Below are 8,847 nucleotides of genomic sequence, written 5' to 3' on the forward strand. Positions count from 1 at the left end.
GGGTTCGCAAATACTCGCTATAGCGAGTATTTTACCCGTTTTTGAGCAGCAGGGACTCAGTTTTTGTTTCTGCCTGCGTCCCCTGGGACGCGCTCCGGTTGCATCTGTAATTATGCGCGGCACACTGTGTAATTAGCTAGGCTAGGGCGGAGGGATCTGTTTTCCCGCTCTGTGATGCGGCCGCAGAGGAGGGAACGTGCACTGCTCACGTATCACAGTCACACAGTCGGGCGCTGGCTGACTGGACTTGCAAGGTCGGAGGAGAAGGCTGCCGCATGTGACATGTGAGTACTTTGCGCACAGTCACAGTGCCCAATCCTCTGCAGCAGAGGTAGTTCTGTGCGCCGCGGCTTCCTGGGGTGCCGCAGCCATAGGCGTGCGCACGGGGGGTGCCGGGGGTGCACAGGCACCTCCTAATGACCGGCATCCCCCACATGTTTGCAGCACCTAATATTCACCGGCAGCAGCAATGACGATGCTGCTTGGCCGGGCTGGCCGCATATTCTAGTAGTCCTCGCTGAAGCCTGCCCACCCGTGTCCAGCTGCCTCCCTCATGTCCGCACACAGCCCCCTGTTGATTGGCGTCCCGCTGCTGTTGAGCTGCAGGAGCGCAACAGCAGCGGGACACCAATCAACGGGGGGCTGTGTGCGGACATGTGCACGCTTTTTTGATGGGTAAAAGACTCGCCTGCCATGCCGTCCCTCTCCGTGGAGGTGTGTGAAACGCTCCTGTGGCTGCTGGAGGGTGAGTGTAACGGGGATGGTCACCAGGGAGCCGGGGTGTTGAGCTGAGTACACTGGGGGTCATGAGGTGGGGGGAGGGTGTCTCTCACCCAGATAAAGCCTGCCCTAGGCATTAGAAAATGCCTAGGGCTGATTCAGCTAAAGGTTGGATTGTGCCTCCTGCAAAAATCTCTCTCAGATATAATCCCTTCACATCCTGTTTAAATGATCCCCATCTGATAAAGTTAGTTCTGTGGCTGTGATTGCGTCTGCGAGTACATCTCCCGGGCCGCTGGGCAATGAGCACGTAATCCCCTTCTGGGCAATGAGCCTGTAAGCCCCCCCTCTGGGCAATGAGCATGTAATCCCCGCTGGGCAACGACCATATAATCCCCCCATGGGCAACAAGCATGTAATCTCCCTTGCGCAACGAGCATCAATTCTCTGGTATCAAGCATGTAACTCCTAGCAACGAACATGTAGGTAAGCTGTACTTATATGGCATTATATGTATTAGGCATTATGGTGTGTGCCATAATGGGCATCACGTGTATCAAATTATGTGTAATGAGCTTCACGGTGTGAGGCGTAATGGGCATCATGGTCTGAGGCATAATGTGTAAGGAGCATCAAGGTATGAGGCGAAATGTGTAATGGGCATCATATTGTGAGGCGTAATGGGCATTATGGTGTGTGGCATAACGTGCAATGGGCATTATGGCATGTGGTATACTAGTAATGTGTCTGTGACGTGTATTATGCATTATGGTATACATTTTTGGTGTGGGGGAATGATTCATTCTGAAGTGGATATACATAAATAAGTCACCTTCTATTTAGTTTGCATTAATACCCAATAGGTGTTGATAGACATGCCCAGTAGGCGGTGATGGACACGCCCAGTAGGTGGTGATAGACACGCCCCCCAATGGTGCACCCCCTAAGAAAATGGGCTGCGCACGCCTATGGCCGCAGCAATGTGGGTGCCGCGGCTGAAGGCTCATACCAGGGCTGCATATTTTGTACCCCCTCCCCTCCGCTCCATGGTGTGAGCCTGTCCATTAATGATTGGAGTCAGCCGGCGTCAGGGGTGATATGCGGGAGGGAATAGCTTGGAGTCTGCGTGTGATGGGGTGGATGGGATGGGGCTACGCTCGGCACACTAATTTATTCTCCCTCCAGGGGTGGACACCCACGGAGGGAGATTGTGTCGGGATTCTGAACGCCGGGATCCCGACCGCCGGGATTGTAACTGCAACCCCCTGAGATGGCTAATATGAATGCCATGGAGAAGCAGAAAGCAGAGCTTTCTACCAGGGTTCGCAAATACTCGCTATGGCGTGTTTTTTCCCCACTTTTGATGAGCAGGGACTCATTTTTTTAAAATGGCTGCGTCCGCAGGGACGCGCTCCTCCCGGACGTCGTGCGCAGCATTCTAGCATTTTCTACGTGCAAGGATCACAAAATTAATGGGACACAGTGGTGATGCGGTGCGCGGAGGGGAGGACCTTATATATTAGAGTGTGCCCAGGGTGGAGACAGTGCAGCACGTGCGCGGTGAAGGATACCTGCTGCTGTTCAACTGGCTGCTGCTGTTCGACTGGCCGCGGTGGACAACACCCGACGCTGCAGGGAAGGACACGTCTGTCTCAGATGGTGGACGAGAAAGCTGCCAGACCTGCTAGCGCTACCTCCGTGAGTCTCTGCCGGGAAGGACGCAGAGCCAGGCCAGAGACAGCTGCCTGGGAGCTCAGCCGCGACAACTGTGCACGCAGTTGCTGACCGGGGGCTAACGGGAGGGGATCTGTGCAGCTGCCGCCTCATGCTGACCTCGTTTGCTGCCTTAGGGGAGCGGAGGTGCGGCATGAATCTGTCGGCCGCCTGGGGGAGAGCATTTGTGGCGGATTCATGATTGTGCTGTGGGGCTGAGGGTAGAGAGTGTGGCATGATCCTGCTGGGGGCCGCTTAAGGGGAGAGGCATGCACTGTGCAGTAGCATGAATCAGTGATTCATGCAGTACATCCCTCCCCTACCCCCAGCAGATTTACCTGCTGGGGGCAGGGGAGAGAAGTGCGGCATGAATCTGCTGGGGGCCTAAGCGCAGGTGAGAGGAGGAGGTGGTATAGAATTGTTATGTGAGCTGGGGATGGAGGGCAGGCTGGCATAATATTTTTGTTGTATTTGCTATGCAGAGGAGGGACAGTGGCTGCCTGCTCCGGGTTGGGAGGAGGCTCAGTGGGTAAAGGTAAAAATAAAAAATTAAGATAAAAAATGTATGCCGTATTAATTATATGTTTATTTATGCTATTAGTGCACACATATTCCGCAGTGCTTTACAGAGAGAATATTTGTAAAATCTAGTGCAATTAAAAAAAGTGGCTTTTTAAATCCATTCCCCCACCTGCCTTAATTTTTTTTGAAAATGTCTCATCTCCTTTTTATCTGTAGTGCCGAGAACTTGCATTCATCTGCCGGACCAGACCGGCCCCTGCCACCACAACCCAGCTAAAACCAGGCTCTTCCTCCTCCTTTTGGGGCATTTCCAGAGTGACCAGCAGCTGCAGCAGTGACTACTTCCGTGACAGTGACTCTTGTGGGCATCCCAACTTTCTTCTAGGTAAGTAAGAACTTTTTTACTAGTAGGACTGCCCTTTGTGTCTTCCTTCCTACACCCATAACTCTGTTTTTAAGTGCATTTTTTTTCTCTTTCAGCAGCTCTACCTCCACAAGAACATTTCTAAAGACCAAGCTACTACGCAAATCCTGCTCATCAACCAACCACCAGGCTCTTCCTCCTCCTTTTGGGGCATTTCCAGAGTGACCAGCAGCTGCAGCAGTGACTACTTCCGTGACAGTGACTCTTGTGGGCATCCCAACTTTCTTCTAGGTAAGTAAGAACTTTTTTACTAGTAGGACTGCCCTTTGTGTCTTCCTTCCTACCCCCATAACTCTATTTTAAGTGCATTTTTTTCTCTTTCAGCAGCTCTACCTCCACAAGAACATTTCTAAAGACCAAGCTACTACGCAAATCCTGCTCATCAACCAACCACCAGGCTCTTCCTCCTCCTTTTGGGGCATTTCCAGAGTGACCAGCAGCTGCAGCAGTGACTACTTCCGTGACAGTGACTCTTGTGGGCATCCCAACTTTCTTCTAGGTAAGTAAGAACTTTTTTACTAGTAGGACTGCCCTTTGTGTCTTCCTTCCTACACCCATAACTCTGTTTTTAAGTGCATTTTTTTTCTCTTTCAGCAGCTCTACCTCCACAAGAACATTTCTAAAGACCAAGCTACTACGCAAATCCTGCTCATCAACCAACCACCAGGCTCTTCCTCCTCCTTTTGGGGCATTTCCAGAGTGACCAGCAGCTGCAGCAGTGACTACTTCCGTGACAGTGACTCTTGTGGGCATCCCAACTTTCTTCTAGGTAAGTAAGAACTTTTTTACTAGTAGGACTGCCCTTTGTGTCTTCCTTCCTACCCCCATAACTCTATTTTAAGTGCATTTTTTTCTCTTTCAGCAGCTCTACCTCCACAAGAACATTTCTAAAGACCAAGCTACTACGCAAATCCTGCTCATCAACCAACCACCAGGCTCTTCCTCCTCCTTTTGGGGCATTTCCAGAGTGACCAGCAGCTGCAGCAGTGACTACTTCCGTGACAGTGACTCTTGTGGGCATCCCAACTTTCTTCTAGGTAAGTAAGAACTTTTTTACTAGTAGGACTGCCCTTTGTGTCTTCCTTCCTACCCCCATAACTCTATTTTAAGTGCATTTTTTTCTCTTTCAGCAGCTCTACCTCCACAAGAACATTTCTAAAGACCAAGCTACTACGCAAATCCTGCTCATCAACCAACCACCAGGCTCTTCCTTTTGGGGCGATTATCCAGACAGACCAGCTTTGGCTGCATAAGATACCTCAGACTGGTGAGTACTTTCCCCCTCGGAATTCTGCTTTACTTCCGAGTCATCCCGTTTTTCAAAAAAAAAAAACCCACACACACTCTTTTCATTTTTAGCTTTCCTCAGCCAGCTGCAGAAATGCCCAAAAAAAGATTATTTAATGAAAAGTGGAAAACAGAATTTCCATGGTTAGAGTACAAAGATGGTCAAATGTTCTGTAGAACATGCTGTAAAGCCCGGATGAAGAATTCTTTTACAAGTGGCTGTACGAATTTTCAACATAGCACTTTACAGAGGCATGTTAATTTACAAAGTACAGACGGTGCATCTGGACAACATTTGAAAGCTATCTCAATTGTGCGAGAACAGCAAGTCTTTACACAAGCTGCAGAAAAACAGGTCACTATTGGTGATGACACAGATGAAAAACAATTAAGAACCGTTTATTGGATGGCCAAAGAACAGATTGCCGAGGTTAAATTTTGCTCCTTGATAGAACTGCAGGTAGTTAGTGTTGAGTTAGTACTGTTACACAGTTCCTATTATGTTAACACACAGTGTCACTAGACTGCTGATTCAGTGGTTCTGGGAGTCATTTTTATTTATATTTACAGTAAGTCCATGATTAACAAAAGTTTTTTCTCTTTGTTTCCTTACAGAAAGCCAACGGTGTCCAGTTCCCGAACAGAGTTATAAATCAACACCATTCACGTGTATCCGAGATGACGAAAAGTTTGGCAGAAACTGTTGGAGAAAGTCTTAAAGAAGACCTTAGAAAATCGCCAGTCTTTGGCATCATCTGCGATGAATCCTGTGATGTCGCAAACTACAAAAAGCTCATTATTTATATCACGTATGTTACCACTGAGGGCATTGGAAAAACAACACTAGCAGATATTGTTAGTATTGAGGATGGTAAAGCTATCACAATTGTTGCAGCCATACTCCAAACCTTAAGAGAGCTTGGCATTGATCTGAGTAAAGTGGTAGGCTTAGGCACAGATGGTGCTTCTGTGATGATGGGTAGAAAAAATGGTGTAGGGGTAAAGCTAATGGAAGAAGGTGCTAAACATTTAGTACAAATACACTGTTCTGCACACAGAGTGTCTTTAGCCCTCTCTCAAGCAGCTAAAAATATTGCAGAGGTTAAAAACCTTGAACTCGCTCTATCACAGCTGTTCCACTTCTTTGATGACAGTCCTGTTAGGGAATCTGTCTTGCACGCCATTCATAAAATTAATGATAGTGCAGACATTAAATTAAAAGAACCCAAACAAATTAGGTGGTTGAGTTTCTACGAAGCAGTTAATGCTGTCTTAATATCTTATCCTGCAGTAATTCAATCACTTGAGCATATTGCTGAGAGAAACAGAGATCTAAATGAAGCAAAAGCAAAAGGGCTACTTTCTAAAATTAAAGTTCCTAGTTTTCCAGCACTCCTTTCTGTAATTTTGGATATTTTGGAGCCCATAAAAAAGTTGAACAATATGTTTCAGTACAGAAATATTTTGTTCTCCAAAATTAAACCAATGGTTCAGAGTTGCATATATGCCATTGAGAATCTAAAAACCTGCCAGGGGCTACATGAATTACAATTTCATGAAGACTGTGTAGGTGTAAATGAGGAGTCCAGCCTGCAGCTGGTCAATCAGAAATTTTCCTTTCGAGGTGTGCTTTTTAACAAAAAGTTTTGTACAGATGAGATCAAACATCGCTTTGCTGATGCTGTCATTTCCAACCTGAAAAAACGTTTCCCTGAGGAAACCTTGGGTCTACTGACCTGTTTTGATGTAATTATAAATCCCAAACATTATCCAGCTTTAGCAGCTGAATTAAAAGACTATGGAAATGAGGAACTTGAAGTTCTAATTGAGCACTTTGGTAGTTCAAACCTAATTGATGAGCAGGATTTGCGTAGTAGCTTTCTCCAATTTAAACACATCTGTACTAACTTTCGTGGGAGAAGTGTTGATGATTTTGTAAAAATCCTAATTTCTGAATACAAACAGGAATTTCCCAGTTTTGTAATGCTAGCTAATATTGCTGCTGCAATTCCTATCAGCTCAGCTGATGCAGAACGTGGTTTTTCATGTATGAAACGAGTAAAATCTACTTCTCGCAATAGGCTGACTGATGGTAAATTGAAAGATTTGATGCTGCTGTCCTTGATGGGCCCACCATTATCAGATTCTCAGACTACTGTAGAAGTTGCCGCAAAGAAACTAAAGAGAAACCACAGAAATGGAACAGTTTCACTACTTTAAAGTTATTATGATTGAATGAGCCAGGTGAAAATTAGCTGGGTGCTTGCCTGCATCTTACCAGTCTAAAGCATTAATGTCTTTTTTGTCTTCGATTTTTTCTAAACTGTTTATATGAGCCAATCTTCTTTGTCAAATCCACTGGTATCTACATGGAAGCATATGCCTCCTTTGCAACTTATACAGTAGTTTGTGAATCTAATATTGGTGGCAGCCTCTCACTGGGGTTTATTCTACTCCATTCTTTCTGACAAAATCCTTCTTAGATGGACAAAACCATGTGCACTGCGGGTGGGGAAGATGTAACTTGTGCAGAGAGAATTAGATTTGGGTGGGGTTTTACTTCAAAGTGAGATCTATATTGCAGTGTAAAAATAAAGCAGTCAGTATTTTCCCTGCACAGAAACAAAATTACTCACCCAAATCTAATTCTCTCTGCACATGTTACATCTGGCCCCCTGCAGTGCACATGGTTTTGTCCATCTAAGAAGGATTTTTTTGTCAGAAAGAATGAACTAGAATAAACCCCACTGTTCTGCAGTGTGTCAGACTCAGCGGCTTCTTAAGTTATTTAAAAATGGAAGCTAAGCTTGAACATCCATTTGTCCTGTCTCCTTGGAGACAAACTTTCACATAGTTTTTACCAGAATAAACAGTGAGTCTGAGCAAATTTTGGATATTTTAATTATTTTTGTGGGAAATATTAATACAATACAGCAGATATTGTCATACAATTTACAGTTGAAGTATCACTTATTTGCTTTTCCTGCATTGCAATTCATTACACAATTTATCTGTAAAATTATATTTTGTAATTTACTGGTGGTACATGACTCATTTGAAGAAAAAGTTTTTGTAAAAAAAAAAGGGACCTAACATTTATGTCCACTGTTGTAATTCAAGTTTATTATACCAAGAAAAGCATGTCTCTGGTTTGCTAATGGACAAAACAGCACTGCAGATGGGGGCTGATGTACATGTGCAGAGAGACTATTTGGGTGAGTTTGGTTAATGGACTGACAGCTTCATTTTTACACTGCAGAATTATTCACTTTGAAGTACAGTCTCACCTCCCAAATCTAAGGGGTAGATGTATGAAGTAGTGTCAGGGAGGAAAAGTGAGCCAGAGGAGAAGTGGCCCATGGCAACCAATCAGCACTGAAGTAACATCTATAATTTGCATAATATAAAATTATACAGAGCAGTTGATTGGTTGCCATGGGCCACTTCTCCACTGGCTCAGTTCTCTTCCCTTATCACTGCTTCATACATCTACCCTGAAAAGTCTTTCCACATGTTATTCTGCCCCACCTGCAGTGCACATGGTTCATTAGCAAACCAAATGTGCTTGACAAGTGAACCTGAATCACCCCTGGCCCTGTGAGCTTGGATGTTAACTTGCTTTCTGTAACAGTGCCTGTTAAAATTTATTCTAAAGCTTACTGCTTTACAATACTCTGTTTATTAAGAGTGAACGGTAATCACCCTGTAAACCAACTTGGATGAATATTGCTTATGTGAGTGTCATCTTCAAATGTACTGTAATAAAGCTGTTTACTGCATTACAAAACTGTTTACCTCTCTTTCTTTCTGTTTAAGTTGTTAGAATGATAATAGAACCTTCATTTCTGTTTGAACCCAGAAAAGGTCAGGTAGGACCCCAATTTTTAGATGTGAAGGGTCCCCGGGACCCACTTTTCTGAGCGGTTTTCGCGAACACTGGGCGGGTGCTCATCTCTGGATGAGGCCCATAGTATACACAGATATCACCCATCGGGCTGGCGGGTGCTCATCTCTGGATGAGGCCCATAGTATACACAGATATCACCCATCGGGCTGGTGGGTGTACATCTCTGGATGAGGCCCATAGTATACACAGATATCACCCATCGGGCAGGCGGGTGCTCATCTCTGGATGAGGCCCATAGTATACACAGATATCACCCATCGGGCTGGTGGGTGTA

Source organism: Crinia signifera, chromosome 6 (genome assembly GCF_055691185.1).
Source record: "Crinia signifera chromosome 6, ASM5569118v1, whole genome shotgun sequence".
Classification (NCBI taxonomy): Eukaryota; Metazoa; Chordata; class Amphibia; order Anura; family Myobatrachidae; genus Crinia; species Crinia signifera.